The sequence below is a fragment of the Manis javanica genome, chromosome 17 (genome assembly GCF_040802235.1).
Source record: "Manis javanica isolate MJ-LG chromosome 17, MJ_LKY, whole genome shotgun sequence".
In the NCBI taxonomy this organism is placed as follows: Eukaryota; Metazoa; Chordata; class Mammalia; order Pholidota; family Manidae; genus Manis; species Manis javanica.
Window position 1 is genome coordinate 50,402,166 of NC_133172.1, and position 24,468 is coordinate 50,426,633.

The 24,468-nt window shown below is 39.8% G+C and overlaps 1 long non-coding RNA gene across 1 annotated transcript in view; it reads left to right on the forward strand.

The window, feature by feature from the left end:
- Positions 1-8,146, forward strand: part of LOC140847125 (uncharacterized) — a 749,959-nt gene extending 741,813 nt beyond the window's left edge. Inside the window, exon 6 of the long non-coding RNA XR_012126813.1 lies at positions 7,897-8,146. This is a non-coding gene — a long non-coding RNA (uncharacterized lncRNA). The remainder of the gene's footprint in view (positions 1-7,896) is intronic.
- Positions 8,147-24,468: the final 16,322 nt, after the last annotated feature.

Below are 24,468 nucleotides of genomic sequence, written 5' to 3' on the forward strand. Positions count from 1 at the left end.
AGGGAAGCTTAGGTTGGACAGACTAATTTGTGTGGGAATTTGGGCCTCGTGTCTTGTAGGACTACCACTGTGCTTATATTTCCATGTTGCTGGGTTTTCATTTGTTTTTCAAGGCAGTGTTCTTCACACTGGAATCTCAGACCCGAAAGGTTCACAGACATTCTTGTGTTTACTACATTTTCCTTTAAAGGGCTCTATGCATTCTTCTAGTTTGGGAAGCACTGGCTTGGAGTCCAGGGGGTGGGGTCTTACCCCCACCTCCCCAGTCTGTCATCTCCTTATCATCATGACCCCTTGACTATAATCCAGGCCGCTTAGGTAGCTCTGTCCCTAAACTTTGCTTTCATCATCCATCTGGAATAACTTCTTTATCCATCTCATCTGCACTTGGGGCTAGAAGCAGAGCCAAGAAAGGAGAGAAGAATTCAAGAAGGGAGAGGTTGTATGTCAGACAGGAAGAAAGGCATAAGCAAGGGCCCAGCGGTGAGCATTTGCTGGAGCATTCTGGAACCGTGTGCTGGCCAGACCAAGGAGGGTAGTGCTGCCGTGAGGTATGTGGGCAGCTTATCTGCAGAGCCTGGAGTGCCGTGCTAGGAGTCCAGGCAGTGCTCCTGGCACTGGCGGGCTGGAGAAGGAATGGATGAGGGCGACCTGGCTAGGGTTCCAGCCTCCAGCGAAGCTTCAGAGGCACCTGGAAAAGGCAGGCAAGGCGGCTTCTGAGAGGGAGGCAGTGAGGCAAGGGGTGGATGGGGCAATGCCAGCAGCTCCGAGCCCCTCCTGCCCAGACCCCCAGACAGGGATGCAGGCGAGGAGCCCTCCAGTTATGTCCCTCAGCACAGGCAGAAAAACACAAGGGCTGAAGATGTCCAGCTCTCAGGCCCTAAATACAGCTTTTAGCTCCTCTTCTAAAAGAAAGAAAATTGTTTAATTCTGCTTCTTGAGCTGCCCTTTGCTTTGGGGCAGCATATGCTGGAGAGAGAGAAAATACTTATTAACCCAGAGAATTGGAATCAGAGAAATGCAGTGGGGAGTTGTCGGGGATTCTCGCAAACACCAGAACCCTCTTCCAACTCTGCTGGCGCTGGGAGGCCAGGAGCAGCCGGGTCTGCTGACCTAGCGACCATGGCAGCCCCATGGTCACGATCAGTTCCAGCTCTGCCTGCTCCTATGAAGGCAAAAGCGCCCCACTCCTGCCCAGCCTCAGCAGCCCTCCATCATGTCACCACTGCAATGTTCCTGCCTCCCCAGGAACCTGAATAAAACCAATGGAGCAAGTGGCATTCGGTGGTCAAGAGACATGCCAGGAAAGTGGACTTTCCCATGTGGGCGAAGGAAGGATAAGGAGAGAGGGACCCAGAGGCAGGTCAGGGACCAAGTGAGTCCCCAAACCCCATGGCGTGACCGAGCCCAGCACAGCTGTGACATTAGCAGCCGGCATTTGAGGCACAATAATTCTTCAGATCAAAGCAGCTCCGTCTTTAGACAATTATAGTAAAATTGAAGCTCTCCTCTAAAAGAAACACATGCTCTTGTGTTTCCCCCTCCCCCTCCTTATTTTATTCTTTATGAACAAATTGGTTTTCAGGGCTATAGAAAGAACCGATTGGAAGCTTAAAATCTCACTGTCTGCCCAGGGGTGGATTCGCAGGGGTGGACATGGAATATCTGAAAGCTGATTTTTTAAAAATTGATATCCAAGAATAAAAGAGAGAATGGTAGGAGAAGCTGATCGGGAATAAATAAAGTCTCCTTTTAAGCTGAAATAACTCCCTCCCCCGACCCCCCACCACCACCCCGGCTTCCCTCCAGAAAAACTGGACTGTAATTGCTTGCAATCACTCGGCACAAATTGTCTGCTCGTATTTGCTTTTTAATTTTGTATAATCTGGTCCATTTCACTCCCTCTGCCTTTGAGCTTAACCTCTCTCTTTCTTGCTCCCTTCCTCTTATTCCTTCTCTTTTACTCTCTCTCTCTCTCTCTCTCTCTCTCTCTCTCTCTCTCTCTCTCTCTCTCTCTCTCTCTCTCTCTAATTCTTCAGGACTGTAAAAAGAATTAGTAGTAATTCCCAATGATATTTGATGGCTTTTACCAAGCAAAGGCACTCAGGGAAAAGAAAAACACACACACAGTGAGATGGATCTGGGCCGCATCTGCCTAAATGTTTACTTCTGCACCCAAAATATTATTTATTTTAATGCATTACTACTGTTTCTTAAGGTATGGCAGACATTTTAATTAAAAAATGGACTCACTTCAAAGTGAGCAAAGAAAAAGCCAGACCAAGAGGCAGTTTCTCAGAATAACTGTGCGCTGATCGCAGCAGGTTTTCAGCAGGTGTGTGTCCGCTGGCCTGGGTGCGTCCTGCCTGCTCTCACTCTCACGGGCGCACATTCTGCGTAGCACACGCGGCAGTGCCTGTCCTGCCCCGGCCCCCACCAGGGCTGGCTCTGCTTTACTGATGTGGCAGCCAGTGAGCCTGGAAGGAGACACATCAGTTGGCTTGCTTTCTTTCCAGCTATGTACAGAGTGACAGGGAGGTGAGGGGGCATGTAGGTGGAGAAAAAGGCCAAAGGTAGAATTCTCAAGAAAGAAGGAAAAGATGTCAGTGTGAAGAGAAGGTAAACTGAAATGAAATGTATAGGCTATACTGGAAGCCACAGACGCAACTCAGACTCAAATATATGGTTTCTGGCAGTGCCACATTGGTCTTCTTGAAGAGAAAATACATGCCAAGAGAAAGAACTTGAGTCGAGCAGCATGGCTAAGAGTTTGATTTCTATCCTGCCTCTGATCCTGGCTGTATGTCTGTTCACAGCTCACTTAACTTCTCTACCCTTCAGGTCCCTTTTCTGTAAAATGGGGATGACAATATAACCTCACTTATGGAGTTCCTTACATGAAATAGCAAGTGGAAAGTGCATGGCAGATGCTTGGCAGATTTTAAGTGCTCAGTAAATATTTGCTGTTATCATTATTTCAGTTTAATAGCAAGTGGCTTAAGGTATCGGTCAGGATTCAATCAGGGAAGCAGACACCGTGAGTATTATGGTCTATATGAGGAATTTATTACAGGCATCGAACTTGCACAGTTGTGGAAGGAGAGGCGAAGACACAGGAAAATCACCGGCCCAGTGGTTAAGCTAGGGAAATCTACTAAACATTTAAAGAATTAATACCAGTTCTACACAATTTCACCTGGAAAGGATAAAAAGAGGAAACATGTCCCAATTCATCTTATGAAGTCAGTATTAGTATTATCCTGGTACCCACACTTGGCTAAGACAATGCAAAGGAAAAAAAGTAAAGTATGACTGGTATCCTTCATGAACATAGATAAAAAAATCTTTGGCAAAATATTAGGAAATACATTTCAACAATATATAAAAATAATGACATACCATGACCAAACAGGGTTTATTCAAGGAATGCAAAGTTGGTTAAATATTCAAAAGTCAAACAATTGACCATATTTATAGGCTAAATAATAAGTCACATGATCATATCAGTTGATGTAGGGAAAACATTTGACAAAATTCAATACCTATCCATGATAACAACTCTCAGAAAGATAAGAAGAGAGACGAACTTACTCAACTTTATAACAGCATCTACAAAAAACCCACAGCTAACTTAGTGATGGAAGACTGAATGCTTTCCTCACACATCAGGAATAAGTCGAGGATTCCCACTCTCACCACTCTTATTCCACGCAGTGTTGGAATTTCTAGTCAGTGCAATAAAACCAAAAAAGAAAATAAAAGGCACACAAGTTGGAAAGGAATAAATAAAATTATCTTTATTTGAAGGAGAAAAAAAATCATGAAACCTCCTAGAATGAATAAATGAATTCAGCAGAGGCACATAAAACAAAATAAACATATAAAAATCAGTTGTATTTCTATATGCTAGCAATGAACTCATGAAAATCAAAGTTAAAAATAAAATGCCATTTATAAGAGCTAAAAAAATGAATGCCTAGATGTAAACCTAACAAAACATGGATAGAATTTGTATGTTGAAAACAATTCAAGACTGATGAGATAAAGAAGATCTAAATAAACATAGAAAATACTATGTTCATGGTTTGGAACACTCAACATAGTAAATATGTCTGTTCTCCTTAAGTTGATATGTAGAATCAGTGTAATTCCTACAAAATCCCAGCAAGATTTTTTTTAATATAGGCAAAATTATTTAAAAACTTATATGGAAGTTCAAAGGAACTGAAATAGCTGAAACTGTTTTTTTAAATAAGAATAAATTGGGAGGAAATCAATCCACCTGATTTAAAGGCTTCTTGTATGGCTGCCATAGTCAGTGTTGTGTGGCATAGAACCACAGATCAATGGAGAAGAATAGAGAACCTAGAAATAGACCCATACAAATATGTCCAAATGATGTTTGAGAAAGATGTAGAAGTGATTCAATGGAAGAAAGATAGCCTTTCAGCAAATGCTGCTAGTGTAATTGAACATTCATGTGCAAACAAAAATGAACTTCAACCTACATTCACACCATATACAAAAATTAAAGTGAATTACAGAGTTAGATGTACATCGTAAAACTTTTAAGAAAAAAATTGGGGAAAATCTTCAGAATCCAGGGTTAGGCAAAGATTTCTTCAACTTGACACCAAAAGCCCAATCCATGCAAGGAAAACTTGATAAATCAGTTCAACAGAATTAAAGGTTTTTGCCCTGTGAAAGGTCTTTTTAGGAGGATTAAAAGACAAGCTACAGACTGGGAGAAAATGTTTGCAAACCATATCCAACAAAGCACTAGTTTCTAGACTATACAAAGAGTTCTTAAAACTTAACAGTAAAAAAAAGGCAAACAATCCAATTAGAAAATTAGCAAATGACATAAAGAGACATCATCAAAAATGATATACAAATTGCAAATAAGCACATGGAAAGATGTTCCACATCATTAGCTAGTTGGAAAATACACACTAAAACCACAGTGGGCTATCATTACACACCTATTAGAGTGGACAAAATTAAAAAAAAATAGTAACAATACCAAATACTGGCAAAGATGCAGAAAAATCAAATCACTCATATTGTTGGTGGGAATGTACAACGATACAACTGTTATAGAAAAAAGTTTGGGAGTTTCTTAAAAACCAAACATGCAATTACACAACCCAGAAATTGTACTCCTGAACATTAATTTGTAACAGAGAAATGAAAACTTATGTCACACAAAAACCTGTACATGAATGTTTATAAATCTATTTGTAATAGCAAAAAACAGGAAACAACCCAGATGTCCTTCAATGAATAGTTAAACAAACTGGTGCATTTATACTATGGAATTCTACCCAGCAGTAAAAAGGAACCAACTGTCAATATACACAACAATTTGGATGAATCACCAGAGAATTATGCTAAGTGGAAAAAGCCAATCCCAAAAGGTTACATACAGTATGATTTCATTTATATAATATTGTCAAATTGACAAAATTAAAGAAACGGAGAACAGATTAGTTGTTGCCAAGGATTAAGGAGAATGGGGATGGGAGGGCAGTCGGTGTAGCCATAAAAGGACAATAGAAGAGATCTTTGTGATGGAAATGCTCTATATCTTGGCTATATTAATGCCAATATCTTGGTTGTAACATTGTACCATAGTTTGGAAGAGGCTCTCATTGGAGGAAACTAGGTAAAGGGTACATGAAATCTTTGTGTATCACTTCTTCAACTACATTTGAATTGACAATTATCTCAGAAAAAAATTTTAATTAAAAAGGAAAAAAACAGGAGCTCAGTGTGCCCAGTGACTCGACAAACTTTCCCACTTTAGAAGTACAATGAACTTTTGGTGTTTTCTCTGGTCTTTTTTGGAGGAAATAACTTACTCAGTATCTCTAAGAGGTGTTTATTCGTTCATCTCCCCCTACCTCACTGATACACCCATCAGCAGGTAAATACATATGAAGAGCAAAAGCACCTCAGAAGCAGGTGGATGAGTTGATTTGAATAGCTCCAGTAATTGGGCAAATGGGCATCACAGGCCAGTGGGTTGGAACACTCTAGACTATTTACTCTCCCTGTCAGTGTAGGCAGGTTTCAGCTGCTACTAATACGAAAACCTTATTGCCATGTTCCAAATATGTTGGTTCCTGAATTTTTTACAGCAGGGAAAAGAGAGAATTTACAGAGCAAGTGATCGGAAATTATCTTGTGTTTTTACCAGGAAGGAACAATGTCATACAAAAGATTGGAAGATAAAGACTGGGGGTGAGGAGCGCCCCAGAGGTAACCTGGAGCAGGGACAAGGAGGTGATGAGCATCAGGACAAAACCGAGAGTGTCACGGGCTCACAGTTCAGGTGTAAGAATTCTACTTGGGTGTCTTAGGTGACAGGTAACTACTGTGAGCTGAAAGAATATATCCAGAAAGAAGAGAAAAAAAGAAAGGAAGAAAAATGAGAAAGAAAAGAAGGTTAGGAAAGAAGGAGAGAGAGAAATATATTTAAGGATAGAATTTTTAGTTGACTAAAGAGGGGAGAGAAAAATGCTAACCAGCAGCAACTACTAAAACAGTTAACTGTTGAAGGCTGGGACTGTGACGATTCAGGAAGTCCACATGGTTCTGGCACCTTTCTGTGCAGCCAGCACATGGGACATGATATAAACTTTTAAACAAGTGAGCTTAAGCTCCCCCTTCCTTAGCTAGTGTCTTTCCTCTTCCCAGGAGGAAGCTGGGGTGGAAGGAAACTACACCAGCCTGACATGTCTCTCCTGAGCTAGGCTGTGTGCTAAGTACTTTTCAGGCATTTTCCCATTTAGGCATCACATTGAAGCAGGTATTACTCACTCATTTTCTAGGTGACTAAATGAATTGGAGAGGTTAAGTAGCTTGTCCAAGACTGTTCTGCTAGTAAGGTACAGCTCTCCATAGAAGAAAATCTCCCAGTCCCACAGTGCAGTCAAAACCGGGTGCTTCAGGGCTGCCACGGGTGGGAAACATTCCATGAAAGGAAAGACCTACTTCGTTGTCTCCATATTTGATGACCAGGATTTTGATTCCCTCTGGGGTCTCTCACCATTACCTCCTGACCCACCAGTCTGGTTCCAAGGGAGATGCTACCTCATGGAAGAAAACTCTTGTTATCTTCAATGAAAATCCTCCAAACTTAGAAAAGGATTATTTTGGTTAAGAGGGGAGAGAGCAGGAAAAGGAGAAACATGGGTCTTCCGGTCTATACAGAAACACAAGGTTCGGCCACCCTCCATATGTTGTGGTCTCCCCCCACCCCTCTGCCATCCCCCGATCCTAGCCTAAAGCAATCAGTAGATTCCTTTCCTCCTAAATGTTATCTCTAGTCTGTCTGATCCTAGAGCCCAGGATCCTTCCATTACACAATACTGAAGGGAATTTGTGGGGCAGCCCTCCAAGTGACCATTCCAGTACTTTTGCCTGGAAGGTAATTAACAAAATTTAAAGGGGAAGCAGGCAGAAAATTACCAGTACTCAAAGTATATGCATATGGTTTTCAGTAGTTGATGCTCAGTAATTCTATGTTAAATAAATAAATTATCCAGTGCAGCTTGATTCAATCTTCCTGTCCAGATAGAAGGTAGAATGACATCTGGATCCCGTTCTCCAGGCTTGGAGCGGCTCTTCATTCATTTCAGGGCTGTGATTTTCATTTCGATGTCAAGGCAGCTTCTTTTAGAAACCAAAACAGAATGCGTGTGACCCTCTGGCTTGTCTTTATCTTTTTGCTGTGGGTAGTGTGGAAGGCGTTCTGTATAACCGCATGGGCCTTCCTCTGCAGCGGGAGATAAAGAAGGAGCAGAAGTCTTCAATTTGGAAATGAATCCCAGCGTCCAGCTCCTTCAGGGACTTGACACCTTGGGAAAGCTCTTTCTTTTGCTTTCTTTTCAGGGACTTGAAATGGGAAGAGAGGAACAACTATCAAGTCTCCCCATCTCATGACCCTGTCAGATTCTCAGGGAAATGAATATATGGAAGGCGGCAGGACATCCCAGCCAGAGAGGCGGAAGGCTTCTGACCCTTGAGAACTTACTCCCCTCTTCGCCTAGCGGTGGGAGGCTCCTCTAGCAGCGTGGCCTTCTCTGGACCCCCCGAAGATATCAGGCATGGTTTCCTGGACTGGAGGGGTCTGACGCGCGATTCTTCCCAGGTAAGGATATTTCTCCTTCAGGTTCTAAGAATTCTGAAGAATAAAATATAAACAGTACAGTGTGGTTTGTGAAGGGCCACCTACAATTTGGGTAGGTGGGGCAAGTGCCAGGAGCCCCTTCCTCCTACCCAGCTTAAAGGGTTTCTCCCATTGGGCCCCCTCCCTCCTCCCCAGCTCTGACACACTCCCTCTGAGTGTGTCTGATAAAAACAAATAGGTACCTGCTTCTTAACAAACAAACCCTTTGAGAGCAAAAAAAAAAAAATGCGATATTTAAAAAAGAAGAAAATTACATGTGTATTTTCTACCAACGCAGTTTTTAAAAGCTGTTTGTAGCTGATTTACCATGCTTAGAGTATTCAGCTTTTCATTTGAAATTCTAATAAGTGCTTTGACTGAGTTGGAGCTTGTTAGAAAGTAAAGGGAGTGAAATGTTTCCATTGCGTTGTGAGGTTTTACCGGCTTCCTAGTGGACATCCTGGGCCTCTCAGTGTCACCGGGTGTTCTGTGGGGTGCTGTTGAGTTGATACGGGCAACAAAGCAAATACGAGTGGGAAGAATGACTGTGTACACATACCTTCTCTGTCCCATTTATGCAGCCACCCAGCTCTGTGTTTCCCAGCCCTTCGTTTGCACGTTCCTGTGATGCACAGATGAATTGGAAGAATTATTTTTTCCATTCATCCCAGAAATTCTCCTCGAATACAAATGTAGAGTGTCTGGCAAGTGTCTGGACCTCTCTGGTCAGAGGTGCTATTTATATGGACTAAATGCATTTACGTCTGTTCCAAACAAGTGTTGGCTAATATGCAAACCAGGCCTGTGTAGATCTTGGTTCCTATCAAGAGACCATGCTCTAACTTTACAAGCTATCCTATTCGTGATGGACACCATACAATACCACAATGGTTTGAAAAGATAGTCAAGTCTTGTAATGACAAGTTTCCATCTGTAAAGCATTAAAAAATATAGTAATAAGTAGCATGTTCTTGGCTTCAAGGGTCTAATTCTCATTTGGTCTGACCCAGGCAAAGGTAAATCAAGGCCCAGGTTAGTTTTCTGTAGTTTTACTGCCTTATGCTCTAAGATCCTAGCTTTCCCAACACTGGAAAAGTCTTCAATACTTGCATAACATTATAGAAGATTTGTGAAAGCCTAGGCAAACCAGATAGATCATTTCCTGTGTTTGTGCAGTCACCTCTGGCTTCTCTTCCTTAGCTGCATGTCCCCTTTTTGGGGGAGGTGACTTTTTTAATTTGGAAAAGGAAACAGTAATTGTGAAGGCATTGAGTGGGTTGAGGAATGAATAGAAGGTGAAGAAATGCAGATGTGGAATGGCTCTTTTGAGAAATCTGGCTGTGAGAGTGAGAAGGGCCTTGGTATTTGCTAACTAACCTGAGTAAACTTTCTGGAGAAACTGCTAAATTTGGTAGGTTTAATGGTCCCATTACTGTGTTGGAGAATTCAAAGAACAACATACAAAATCCTCCTGAGATATTTATTCCCTTAGGATTGTCACAGCTTCAAAATTCCTACTGTTTTATTAAGTCGGCTGAGTTTGCTTTAAAGAACCCACCATCTTCATATCCTCGTAAAATCGTCTCTGGTTAAATAAGGTTCTATCCGGATGTTCTCTCCAGAATAAAAGAAACAGAAAAATAAAACAGAATAAAAGATAGTGGCAGAGGCATGGGAGTCTATTAAAACCTCTTGGGATGCTCCATTTATTGATTGTTGCTTTACAAGCCACCCCAAAATGCAATAGTGTAAGACAACAATGATTTCATTATGCTGACAGATACTGTGGGTTGAGGAAATGGATAGGATGCCATGGGGACGCCACATCTCTGCTCCACGGCATTTGGGGCTCAGCACTGGTTAATTGAGAAGGGATTCTTGGCTGTGTTAGATTCAACTGCTGCCTTTTCATGTGACAATATTTTTGGCACCTGAAGAAGTTGGAAAATATCTTACCTACCTAAGGTTGTCTGCATGCCTTAGACTCTTTAGTGTCTTTCTTCCAGCTAGAAGAATCTCTCTCTGCCATTATGTTTGTGATATAATTAGAAAATTAAAAGAAAATAGTGACTTTTATATACAGACATTGATGAAAGATGTGTTTTTAAAGCAATAAATTAAAATCTCATTAATATTTCAGTGAGAATATTTTGTGCTTATCTGTTTCATCTCTATTTTTGACCTATGGCTTAGAGTTCACAGCTTGAAGGAGATGGTGAAATCTGTTCACCATAAAATGTTAATTATAAGTAAATTACAGCACAAACGTTCAATCAGCCACATTAATTCTACATAAAGTGAATTATTGTAGCAGAAAATTTTGAAATGTGACTGAATTTTGTAATCTTCAGTTTCCTTTTTTCTACGTCTCACACCAACCCCGATTCCCATGTGTTTATCCCAGAAACTGTGAGCTTTTTGTGTGGTGTTGGACTCATTGTGCTCACTGTGTTTTGAAAGTTAAATACAGTGTGCACCTCCCATCTCTCCAAATGATTCTGAATTGTACGTAACTCTGCTTACCCCCTGGCAACTTAAATGAAAGCTTTGATTTTTTCAAGCAGAGCGTTGGGTTTTTTAAATGGAAGGTGTCAGGCTTGTCATGTGAAAGAGGTCTCTCCTAAAATGTGATCAAACTATCCTCCCATATCATATGCATAGACACATTAGTTATAATTCCCACTGTATATTTTATATAAATATATTTGTCATTTTCTCCTGGATTTAAGTCTGTTTTGAAGTTACAAACTTTTAAAAATTTGCTTTTATGGCCAAAAAACCAATGTGTCTTCCATCTGGGATCATTTCTTAGTTAACAGAGAAATACTAAAGGAATCAAAAATCTTATCCAAAGAGTAATAATTTAGAAAAAGCTTAAAACAGAATGCATGCAGCTCGTTCTGTCAACTGAAGCCATTATTCGTTAATAGCAAATTGTACTGATATTTCTTTGAACAAGAATATCTCTAGGTATTCATTTTGTAATTAGAAATAGGGATCCTATTCATTATTAACAGGATGTTTGGTACAGTGACTAGATGCCATCAGGTACTAGATTCACGACAAGCCACAGATTTTGCAAAATACTGAGGTGGAGATGGGAAACTTTTCATTACTTCGTACAACTAGCAGCCAACTGAATCTCAGTAACAAGTAGTCTGAAGCAATTGCATGGTAGGGGTTCTCAACTCCTAGCTGCCCTCCTGTCTAAAGTGTTTTGTGATGTATCTGGTCTGCCTCCTCCCACTTAACAAGGTCTAGTATATCCATCTGGAATGTTTATGGTGAAAATTTGGATCGCATTCTGGAAGATCCCATTTCAGATCCTGCCAACAGCTCTCTCCTGGTCTCTTCTCACCTCTGTGGCAACCTTACTGCTCAGGTGTCTACTCTGTGACCTCACGAGGGCTCTGTGACTTAGTGGAACAGGAAGCGTGATACATAATCTGTTGCCCTACTGATGTCTGGCTTTTGTATTAAGATCAGTGTTCCCATTAGCCGAAGGAGATTTTTTGCTTTGTGTCCTCAGATTAGCCATTCATCTTAATACTCTGAAACTCAACAGAAGGCTAAAGCAGCCAAGAAAAATAGAAATGCTTTATGGACTGCATGAATAAGGAAGATGCAGAAATGGGAATTCTAGTACTATTAAGAGAAAAAATACTCCTACTATAAGAGGGATGAGGGAAAGAATTTGTAATTTGCTAATGGCAGAAGTTGTTAATCTGCAAATGCATGCAGGCATTGGTGAGCCTCCCTTCGACATGCTCGGAAAATCATAAGGATTAATGTATCTGAGAAAGTCAGAATTAGGGATCTGATACCATTAAGAGAAAAAGAACATCCACTTTCTAAGAAGCTAGATCTTCTAAAGAAAATAGCAGAATAAACAGTGTATTAAAGTTAAAGTGCCAGCTGCTTTAATTTGAAACCATACGCATTAAAAAAGAAACAGGGGTGGAATGATGTGATACTTCTATTATAATTTTCTTCCCTTTGTGCCCCAAGTTCCCCATCTGGGCTCTTAGAATCTTCCAGCTTCTACTTACCTTTTCTACCATGTAGAAAATATAAATACATTCACAAGAAGATGTTAGAAGCCTATATTTTTCCTTAATTAGAAAAATGACTTGTTTTCATAAAAATTATACATGTTCACTTTATAAAATTAAAAATGGCTAAGTACAAAAAAGAAGAATTTCACTAAAAATTTCACCATTCAGAAATAGTCATTTTTCATTTTCCTAAGCATTTGCTTACCAGTGTATGAAAGAAAAGAGAGAAGGGTAAGAGAAACAGAGAGAGAGAAAGAGAATAAAAGGCTCAAAGACACCAAGAAAAAGGGCTTATGTACAACAAAGATTAAAAGCACTAAATGTAGTGATTGTAATATTAATATTAATTATTAATGTTAATATTAATTATTATATATCATATTATTATATTATATGACTTTGTTATATTAGTATTAACAGAAAAATTACAAAGGTGAAACTAAAGAAATTTCTGATCTCAGCAAAAAGTTTTTTTTAGAATATAGTTCTTAAATGATTTACCTATGATTAAGAAAAAACATTAGGAAAAAACTTTGTCTAGATCCATTATTCTTTTTCAATTCCATATTTCAGTATAGTAGTGGTTGACTCCTTACTTAAAACATGAGAAAATTAACACACAGCTGCCCAATTTCCTTCCTTTGCCTCCGCATATTTATTGGTTTTGTTTTACTTCACAATAGTTTATAACATTTATCATCTTGTTCTGAACCATAAATACCACATAAACTTTGTCATATTTTAATACTTCAATATTTAAGTAATGATTCAGTGCTCAAGTCAAGTTTTTAGACTGATGTTTTCCACCTTTATGGTTTTTCTCTTTTAGTTGGAATAATTTTATTTTTAAGTAGACTTTTAGAAGATGTTTAGATGCCATATTATAAGGTCTTGCATGCTTGAGAATGTCTGTTGTCTTTTATACTCAAGGTACAGTATGAAGGTATAAAATATGAAAATATAAAAGAATAAATGAATAATTGAAAGGACACTTTAGCTGGCTGTAAAATTTTCAGCTCATACTTTCTTTCCCTTGGAACTTTGTGGAACTTTTCCCAGCGTCCCCTGGCACTGAGTACTGTCCTTTAATCACAAAGTTGTCACTCATATTTTGCATATTCAGTAGTGAGTAGTGGCTTATAGACTCCAACTCTGAGTGCCTTCATATTTGAAAATATCTCAATGTTGTGACTGTTTCTGAATATCAACTGGACTACATATGATATTATACAGAGCATACTTTCTTCTTTAGAATCATCTAAGTATTGTCTTCTGGGCTGAAATGAAATGGAGAAGACTGAGGCTCATCTAATTTTTCTGTTTATAGAGAACTTGACATTTCTACCTAAATAACTAAAAAAATTTTTTCTTTATTTTTTTAGACTCAGCAACTAAACCAGGATATAGTTTCTCCTAGAATATACTGTGCCCTTAGATTGATACATCTATTTCTTCTCTTTAAAGGCACTTTTTCCCCCTTATATATCTGGTATTTTCCCCATCTGTTACATTGTCTGCTCCAGGGACATTGATTATTCTTTATTTTTCTTCCTTCTTTCTTCTTTTCATTTACTAAGATTATTTCAAGCCTTTCCCCTATGCCACTAATTCTATCTTTAGTCACATCTTTTCTATTTTACCTGTGATTATTTATTGGTTATATAATATTGTTTTGATCCTCAGCTTGTCTAAGCTCCATATTCTCTTTTTAAACCATGTTTGTATTATTTTAACAGCTTACCATTTAGCAACTATTTTAGTAAATTTGTGTTATACGAAACTATTCTATAGTGTGAAGTATTCAAAATGAAATTTTGTTTTTCCATATGTTGTATTTTCTTCCAGATGAATGTCCTATCTCTTGCTTGTCTTGTTTCCTTTTTAATGTTCTTTTTCTTTTCCTTAATGTCTAATCTTTTGAGATCCTGGCTTAATGTAGGGAGGTCTCTTATTAGATTCATCATATGGATGATCTCTGTGCATACGCATACCTGCCCCACGCATATAGCAAGGCTGTCTAAACCAAAATCCAAATGCGCGAATCTGCAAGTGTCCTCGGTGACAAGTGCCTGTGGGACAGAACGGCTCTCTGGCTTCACTTTCCTGTTAGTTTTGGAAGTCCCTCTAGTGTGACCAGCTCCTTGATGGCTCATGAGCTCCTCAATGCTTTTAAGGTGTGTTTATAATTTTATCCAACCTATGAAGTTGTTTTCAGCATAAGGTCTAAAAGGTTTAGTATGCTATTAATGAAAGTGGAAATCTCTGTTTTTTTTTAAATAATTTATTTGTACATTCACTCATTTGTCTTGTTCTTGCTTAATATGTAAAGCCCTGTGAAGATCTTCTCTTTGTGCTGACATGTGTTGGGTAAATTCTTCTGAACCCCTTCCTATTTTATCTGATACCTGTCTTTCCTTTCACCACCAGCTTAATGTATTCTATCCTGTTGTGTATATATATCCTGAGTGTTTTGAAGGAGGGGGTATTCTGATGGAGTTTGTTTTGGAGAACTAGGGTTCCTGTTCCTTCTCCTGAGATTTTGTTAAGTTGGCATATTAGGGTTCACTTCACATAGTTGGGAATATGTCTTTTTACACTGGAGACCTCTCTCCAAAATACTGAGCCCAGACAGTTTTTCTTGCCCCTCATACGACTCTGAGATCTTATGGTGACAGGGCTTGCATTCTTGACATTGCTTTCCTGAATCAGCCCAAGATGCCTATGTATCCCTTCGGTGTGTTTCTCTCCCAACTGTGAGGTATTCATAGAAAATTCTCAATATTGTCTCTACTTCTTTCTACCTATTCTGAAGTTCAGGATATTATTGAAAGTAGCACTGAAGCACATCAAAACAATTTTCTTCCCCTTCACCAGTTGATACTTTTTTAAGTATATGGCTTAAAGTATATGGTTAAGGTAATACCATTTTCTTTGTTTGACTACTGTTGGTGAGTATTTCACTGATTTTTCACTACTTTTTGTTCCATTTTTTAGATATCAGAGCATGGAGATTCTGTGATGCAAATTCGCCCCACCATCTTCCCCCCAAATCTCAGGTTCTGCATTTTAATAGAAAATATCCTAGAAATATTGAAGTCATACCAAATAACTGACTGTATGTCTTCATGGGTTCTCTCAGAAACAGGTCTGAGATAAGTATCCAAGTTAAAGTAATTTGTTTGTTAGGTGATTCCAGGAACGGGGAAAAGTGTGGGGAAGCAGGGAAGGGAAGATGCTAAGAAAGAATATATTAGCAAGCACGTTACCATTGTGGGCAAATGGAACTTAATTTTACCAGTAAAACTCAGGGAAGAGTGGAGAACACACACCTCACTTCACTTTTCCTAAAGGAAAAGGGAGCTGGTCTATGTACATACTGACCCCTGATATTCACTGGGTGGGGCCTCTTCCTACGAGCGGTGATTCCCTTCCGCTTCCTGCCTGCCGAATGTGTAGGCTGTGCAGTAAACTCAGATGGTCAAAGAAAGATCTCAATGAGATATAGGCTCTAGAATTTAGAAATTGGCTCAGAATGCCCTAAGATGATAAAACTCAATGGAAGATGGCCAGGGCATGCTGTGGGATTATGAATTTCAGGCATCTTGGCATTTGGGTAGAATAATACTGGGAAGAAAGAGGATCATCTAAGAGCTGCTCAAATGGTACCACTTAGGTCTCCTGTTTGATCCTCAGGCATAGATCTCGGGCAGTGGTCCCTCCTACTTTATATAGTTAGAGCATCTCTTCAAATTTAATGGCTACACCTATAGAAAAATTGGGGGAAATATTTTGGGATGCCTAAAAGAAAGGTGAAGGGGCGTTGTTTTAGTTAGTAAAGCTAGAATAAGCCATGGGTACTTCTTAGAATTATATATGTATTTTTATGTGTGTGCATGTACATATACATATATATATAGAAGGATATATAGGCACATATAAGTTATATCCACTGTATACATGAAAATGTTTTTATAAGAGGTGAGATAATCAAACTAAAAAGATTCTGTACAGCAAAGAACACCATTTTTAGAACAAAAAGGCATCCTACAATATGAGAGAATATATTCACAAATGACTTATCCAATAAGGGGTTGACATCCAACATATACAAAGAACTCACGCACCTCAACAAACATAAAGCAAATAATTCAATTAAAAAATGGGCAGAGGATCTAAACAGACACTTCTCCAAAGAAGAAATGCAGATGGCCAACAGACACATAAAAAGATGCTCCACATCGCTAATCATCAGAGAAATGCAAATTAAAACCACAATGAGATATCACGTCACACCAGTTAGGATGGCCACCATCCCAAAGACAAACAACAACAAATGTTGGTGAGGATGTGGAGAAAGGGAAACCCTCTTACACTGCTGGTAGGAATGTAAATTAGTTCAACCATTGTGGAAAGCAGTATGGAGGTTCCTCAAAACACTAAAAATATAAATACCATTTGACCCAAGAATTCCACTCCTAGGAATTTACCCTAAGAATGCAGCACCCCAGTTTGAAAAAGACATATGCACCCCTATGTTTATTGCAACACTATTTACAATAGCCAAGAAATAGAAGAACCTAAGCATCCATCAGTAGATGAATGGGTAAAGAAGGTATGGTACATATACACAATGGAATATTATTCAGCCATAAGAAGAAAACAAATCCTACCATTTGCAACAACATGGATGGAGCTAGAGGGTATGATGCTCAGTGAAATAAACCAGGTAGAGAAAGACAAGTACCAAATGATTTCACTCATATGTAGAGTATAAGAACAAAGCAAAAACTAAAGGAACAAAGTAGCAGCAGACTCACAGAACCCAAGAATGGACTAACAGTTACCAAAGGGAAAGGGACTGGGGAAGATGCATGGGAAGGGAGAGATAAGGAGAATAAGGGGCATTATGATTAGCACACATAACATGGGGGTACACGGGGAAGGCAGTAGCACAGAGAAGACAAGTAGTGACTTTATAGCATCTTACTATGCTGATGGCCAGTGACTGTAATGGGGTATGTGGTAGGGACTTGATAATGGGAGGAATCTAGTAACCACAATGTTGCTCATGTAATTATATATTAATGATACCAAAAAAAAAGGTGAGATAGGTGAGGTGACATACAAAATAAATGTGTACAATGTTGTATGTGGCATGATTGCTCAATGAACCCTAGAATTCAGAGTACTGAGAGTGTTGCTGAGTTGCATGCTCATCAGTTATGATCTAATATACAGGGAAGGGATCGCATAGTTCTTAGGTAGGACAGCAAATAAATCCACTCACCCACAATCCTACTTTGAAATAATCCCTTTTATAAAAGCATAAAACTGATTTCAGTTTTACAAGGGGCATGACTTTTGACTGCTGTGCACATGTCATATGTTGGAATAGCGTTCCTACAAATCCATCCCTTTCCCTCTGTGTGAACTATCTAACCCAGTTGTTAAAAAGTAGGAGTTACATTAATTCTAAGAGAAAAAACTAAAAAGATCTCTAAGCTTATTGGTTAAGGTAGAGAGAACATGATTATATTAAATACAGCAAGTTAGGGAATTCCAGTCAGCTTTTTTCATATAAAGTATATATACAGTATTTTAATTTTTGAAAGGCAAGTGTACTTAAGAAATCCCACCCAAGCAATTAGAAATGTGCATGTAGTCATGTTATAAAAAACACCAACTTGCTCACTTCATGGTATTTGACAAAATTATCCATAGTAGAAATCCTACCTAAAAATTCCTGAGTGTTCCATCTTATGTTTTATTGAGTAAAAGCTAAATCTAGGAAGTCAGATGAGGAAGAAGAGGATGTTTGATATTTATTTGGCTAAAACAGGAGTAACTTAACTATTCAAATATCTGCTGGAATTCTGTGTGGATATTTCTGAGTAATTATTCTCCATAAATATAAAGGGAAGAAGAGAGAGAAAGGAGGAGAGATTAAGACAGACTGAAATGTGAACCCGCAAGGTAAAAGGAAAGGAGCTCCCTGAAGTCATGAGGCCTTGAAATGCTGAAAGGGTTTCCCTTAGCAAGAGATGTTGGTCACACCTAAGAAATAACTTCTTGTTAGGCAGAGTAAATAAATCACCAGAGCAGATCTCTAAGTGATCTGTGGAGCACCCACTTCTGAAGTCTTTTAGAGAAGAAGCTTCCATCTTTTACAAAAGGCTTGTGTGAAAGGTCTAGGCCAGAGTCGAACATTATTCTAATGTCTGGAAGCTGTGGTGATTCATGAAGGGGGATTGTCTGTTGTTTTAGGACAGTGTGCATCCAGAGAAGCACATCTCAGTAACTTCTACCCACAAAATCATTTGCTTCCTCTAATTCCTTAGCCTCCAAATCTTTAAAATGACGTCACTAAACATTTAGGCTGCTCCACAGGCTTTCAACTTTGTTTTTTTCTCCTTTTGTGTTTCATTGTTGTATTAAATAAACCTCCAAACTCATCTGTGAATTTACATTTTGTTATGGGCTCATCTGTGTCCCCCTCCAAAATGTATGTGTTGAAGACCTACATCCCAGTAACTCGAATGTGACTATATTTGGAGAAAGGTTTTAAAATGGCAATTAAGTTGAAATGAGGTCATTGGGAGGGGCCCTAATCCAAGATGACTGATGTACTTATAAGAAGAGAGAGTTTGGACACAGACATGTACAGAGGGAAAACCATGTGAAGACCCAGGGAGAAGATGGCCGGGTCAGGGAGAGAGACCTCAGGGAGACCGACCTGCCGACACCTTGACCTGGGGCTTTAGGCCCCCAAAAGTGTGAAACAATAGATTTCCATAGTTTGAGCCACCCGGTCTGGGGTATTTTTGCAGAAGCTTTAGCAACCCATACAGGAGCCCTTCCCCTTCCTCATCCCTCCTTTCCTTTGCCTTCTTTTACATGCCCTGCTTAGGCTTGCTGACATTTCTTTTCCTTCTAGTCATCTTTAAAACACACCCCACCCTCCCTTCTTCAGATTCCTAGTGAAGTATCTTTGCTCAGAACTATCCTTTCCTTGATGCCCTACCTAGGCCCCCATCAGAGAGAATCAGACCTGGCGTCCTGTTAGGAAAGAGATCATTGTGAGTCACAAGGCTCTGACTGTTGAGCAAGTTTTCATGCACACGGGACATTGCTTTCCATCATTTCCATTTATTAAAAAGTGCATACTTCAGGGGAACTTTTGTATTTGTGTTTGTATGGCACATTATGGTTTACAAAGTATTTTTGCAGGTATAATTTGGCTTCATCCTCCCCACATTTAAGGACAATGGTTTTTCAAGACACTGTAACTCAGAGAGGTTAAGCAACTTGATCAAACTTACCCAGCTAGTAAGTGGCAGAGCTGGAATTTGAACAAAGGTAAAGATAAACATGGTCACTGGCTTACGACTCAGAACTGGTCAGGTGCTTTACAGGTGGCTGATTTCCCTCCTCTGAACTGGACTTGAGTGAGCGTTCTCTTGGCATGCATCATGACACCTGGCCAGGTGCTTGCCCGTGAATCAGTGTCATCCCAGCTAAATTGGAAGCTCTGGGGAGATGGATTCTGGGCTGTGCTTTCTGTTTAGTTATGGTGTTTGAAGAACATTTGTGATTGATTGGTTAAATGGGATCTTTTACCAGAGAATTTGGCACACCTCTTAGCATCTGGTTTTCCAAAGACGTGTACAGAAATGAGAGGGATCTTACAACCTTGATCTGGTCATTTTAGACCCAGATTAGGCAAGGTTGTGTATAAAAATAATAGCATGAATTGAGGTTATAGTATAATAATTATAATTATTATACACTGTATTTATATAGCTCAGTTGCTGTCTCTCTAAGGAGCTCATAGTCATTTGTAAGCAGTGGGCCTTATCCTGCTGCTAAATAGAAAATAAATTGCTTATCTCTTAGAAGAGAATTAACTCTTTCAGGGCACTGGGGTACCATTTAGCAAATTAGTAATCCTCTGAATGGCACGCTAGATACATAAGATCCCTCATATAAACTGGGAAATGCATGTGTTCCCACTGCTTAAAAGAAATCAGACTGCAAGCTTAAATTATAAGCAATGTACTTATCTCACTCTAATAACTTTGTGTTCATGCTCATGGAAGTCTGTTTGTGACTAAAGATTAATTTATTTGCTAAAAGCTGGCACTTGCGATCTTTTAATCTACTTATATGAGAGCAATAAAGGGGACGGGGCAGATGATAGAAAAGTCGAATAGTGGTGTTTATACACATGAAATCAGTGATGGTCTGTTCAGCTAACCAGATTTTGAGAAACCGATGAATTTTTTTTTCAAAACCATTTGAAAGGCCACCCATGACAGTTCCCTTCAGTCCTGGAAATGTTCATCTGCCACCAAAATAGCTGTGAGTGGATTGGAATTCGCCTCGTGGGTCTCCTTGGAACCATTGCTAAGGAAGACAGGGGCCCAACTGTGAGTGAACAGTAGCTTTAGAAATTCAGTTCTCAATCAGAAATGATGGAGGAAATTAATACAAACTCACAGATGCTGGAGATTTTCCATGGTGGGTGCAAAGAAACAGGAATGGTTAATGAGTACTGAATTGGACCATTTTTCATAAAGCAGATCAACTGTAACCTTCCTCTCTTGCTTTCACTTTATTTCTCTTGCACATCCCCCACCTGCTTCTCCCACAATTAGGATGTGATCACCTCATCCCCTTTAACATTTTTGGAGTTCATTCATTGACTCCAATGCCTCTTGGACACACTTACTCGTTGAGGTGTTGCTATACTGAATTCTGATTGTAATTCAGTAACACGTTATTGATTGTTGAGACTTTCGGTTTATGTGCAATGAGATAGAATTTGGAAACTGGTGGTGTCTTATTGACTTTCTGATTTGCGCTGCCGGGAAGCACATTGGATGGCCACACAAGCTGCTGCCAGGCAGTTTGGCAGCTCAGTAAACACCCTGCGGTTATCCTCCAGATTGTGTAGCATCCCCACGAATGCCCTCTCACTTAGATCGCACGCACTTAGAGGCAGCACATTTGTCTACCGACTGCCATCCATGCTCCTCTCCCTCCACCCTGTGTCCAGGACTTAGCCTTTCTCTGAAGCCTCATCCCTCCTCTTAGTTTTTTTTTTTTTTCTCTTCCTGACCCACTGGAGGCCAGCTGCCAGGGGCCTCTTTACAGAAACCTCCGCTTTGCAAGGTAAACATGCCATGTAAGTCCAATTTCAGCAACCCACACACCTCTGAGCCCCTCAAACTCCAAGGAGCATCCTTAAAGAGAAGAATCAGCAGGCTGCTAAAAAGAAATCAAAGCAGATCAGCAAAATGTCTCAAAAGGGAGAAGGAAGGATGAGCCACATAGACTAACAGTCTTCATTTTCCAGTAAGCAACGTGACTGGTGACAAAAATAAACACTAATGGGGATAGCATATATTCAGTCTGATTGTCTAATTGCAGTTTGCTTTCTGTACATCACACAGGGATTGAAGCAGTATAGCCCTGGGAAGTAGCTCAGTGGTTTTTCACTCCTGCATACGTATGCATTTTGCATTTAGTTGCACTCTGGCATGAGTAAAAGTCCAAATGTACCAGCTTTGAGGATTCTATCACCCATAAATCCCTAATACTCACCATCACAAGGCAAAGGTCAGTTGCAATAGCATTCTGAGCTCAAAGGTAGCAAAGTGAGGTGAACAAAGCTGGCATCAGGAACAGAGCCACCAATTTATCTCCCGAGTAGCTCTTTCAGTATTCCAAACTGCACTGAGTCATCAAGCAGTATGTTGAACCAAGGACCCTGGTCAGCAGTGACCTTCTGCTGAGTGACTTCTCAAACTTTCTAGCAAGTAAAGAAGCTAGTGGATTTCTTACCCCACCCTTATTGACTTTTCCAAGGGTTAGAAAGCTGGTGGTGAGAGGAAGGTAAAAGCCCCACAGGTTATATCCCATGCGGACCTGAGATAGCTGTGCTCCCCCCACGTGAATCCCCATCCCTTCCTTTGGCTTGCTGGCACTCACAGATTAGCATTTCCTCAGCAAACACGGCAGCTGCCGGCTTTGCTGCTTTGGGCCTCTCATCTTTGTCTCTGATCCTGGCTCCCATTCACTTTGCCTGATTGGGACTCTGATTCCTTTTGAGTAGAAAACATCACAGTCTGGGTAGGTAGCAAGTTGCCTTGAAGGGGGTGTTTGCACTGCAATGTTGGGGTAATTACCACACATTTTGTTCTCAAATTTTCAAGAGGAAGCTGAAACTATGGAAAGAGTTTGAGGTTCTGAAGTTTCTAATTTAGCACACGTCTAGTAATAATAGTTGTTACCATAAATACATTAGTATTTTTCTACTTTATAACAGAGGAATTTTTTAAAATTCCTGAACATCCCAGAGGCAGGCAAATGCATAGATGATTAATATGATTTCCACTCAATATATTTTTTTCCTGTCAACATAGAAAAACACTAATCCACCCTACTTTAAAATACATTTGGATGTTCATTTCTTTCATCTAGTTAATGTGCATTTTGTAATTGGCTTCACACCCTCTTCCTCCCTGAATTTTGTGACTTTTTTGTTCAAATGGCCAAGACTGCCTCTGAGCCATTATGAATTCATAATGATCAATGGATTTATCCCAGGGATGGAATTATCAGTGTCTACCCTTCTGCAGGGAAAACATCTTTACCAGCGAAGATCCAATTTTTGTTTTTTTGTTTCCCCCGTTTGTTGTTAATCTGACTTTGTGATAATGTCGTCAAGCCTCATTGTATACTTTTTCTTGATGCGCTGGAATTCTCCGGAGCGTTGCAGGCATGGGAGAGAGTGATAAACCGGGGCTACAGAATTAGGCAAATACACTTTGGACAGTCCCCTGCCTCAGACATAACACTGATGGACCTGCATTTGTCGTTTCTTGGGTTTAGGGCAATCCCAGCACCACACGTCATTCAAATCGAGCTCTATTGGAACATGGGAAGCCAAATAAAAAGTTGAAAATTTATGTTGAAAGAGAATATTGCCCTCACTAGCAGCTTTTTTTGGTGCCCCTTGGTTTAAGAAAGAGGCATAATGTTGACAAAGACTACAGAAGAATTTTCAGTGACCACATGGGTTTGCAAACATTTTGAAAAATACAGAGGCATTAACATTTAGTTGGGTAAAAATTGCAAATAAGGCATACCTTGGAACCAGTGAGATGTGACTTTCTTTTGATTAATATTTTCGACTTAGAAACAGTTTTATCCTCCCCAAAACTGGTAAATTTCTATTTGTTGGTGAAAATGCTCATAATAGACAATCTCTTTTATTCAGAAATACAGTGTTAGTGACTACAACAAAATAGAAAAAATATCCAGAAAATGAATCGGGGAGAGGAAGCCTTCTACAGAAAAAAATATATATATATGTGTGACACATAATGCACATACTAATACTGATTAGGTAAAAATCTTTCCTATATTCTTAATATATTTTAGAAATGTTTTGTTAAAAATATTTAAAGTGCAAACAATGCTGGTGCTTAAAGGCATAAGCTTCAATTTTCTACCGTGTGCACAACATGAAAAAGGCACCACTGTGCAAGATCCTTTCCTAAAATTAATATATTAATTTCAACACTTTCCGTAGTTTCGCAAGTGTGAAGAAAGTGAAGGTTCCTTGTGGCCAGGATTCTCACCTGGCCCTGGTCAGCTTGCTCGCTACACACATGTGGGCAGTACATTGTTACTGACTCTATATAAAGAGCTCCACCCAGTGCTCTGGGGGACACAATGGCATGGCCCCCGGTGGCTTCTGCACAGATGCAGGGCTGCACGGCTGCAGGAGAGCAGAGGCTGGAGTGGTGGCAGCACAGAGGACAGAACTGAGACGGCTGCAGGGGCAGAGGGGCCCAGAGGCAGAGACGGCCTTGCTGCCTGCAGACTCACTCTGAGTGGATGGGATTCTAGTGACTGACCTGCCACAATGGGAATAAAGTTGCGTATAAACCCTTTCACCCCAAGAACATTCCATTGTCATTTTTCAGTCTCAATTCGTAGTGAACTTGCTCGGTGCTGAAACTCATTGACAAGACAGCAAGTTAAAGACATTCACCGGGAAGGGAACTGAGCTGCTCATTCTGGCCTTTGTTCCTGGTTGTTTGTGTGCCTTTGAACCAGTCATTTCATCTCTCTGGCCCTAAGTTTTCTCATCTGCAGAAGAAGGTATTACTCCAAAATTAAGTATCTAGTATTTGTAAGAAGTTACACGATTCTTATGCAGCAGCCGTTCCA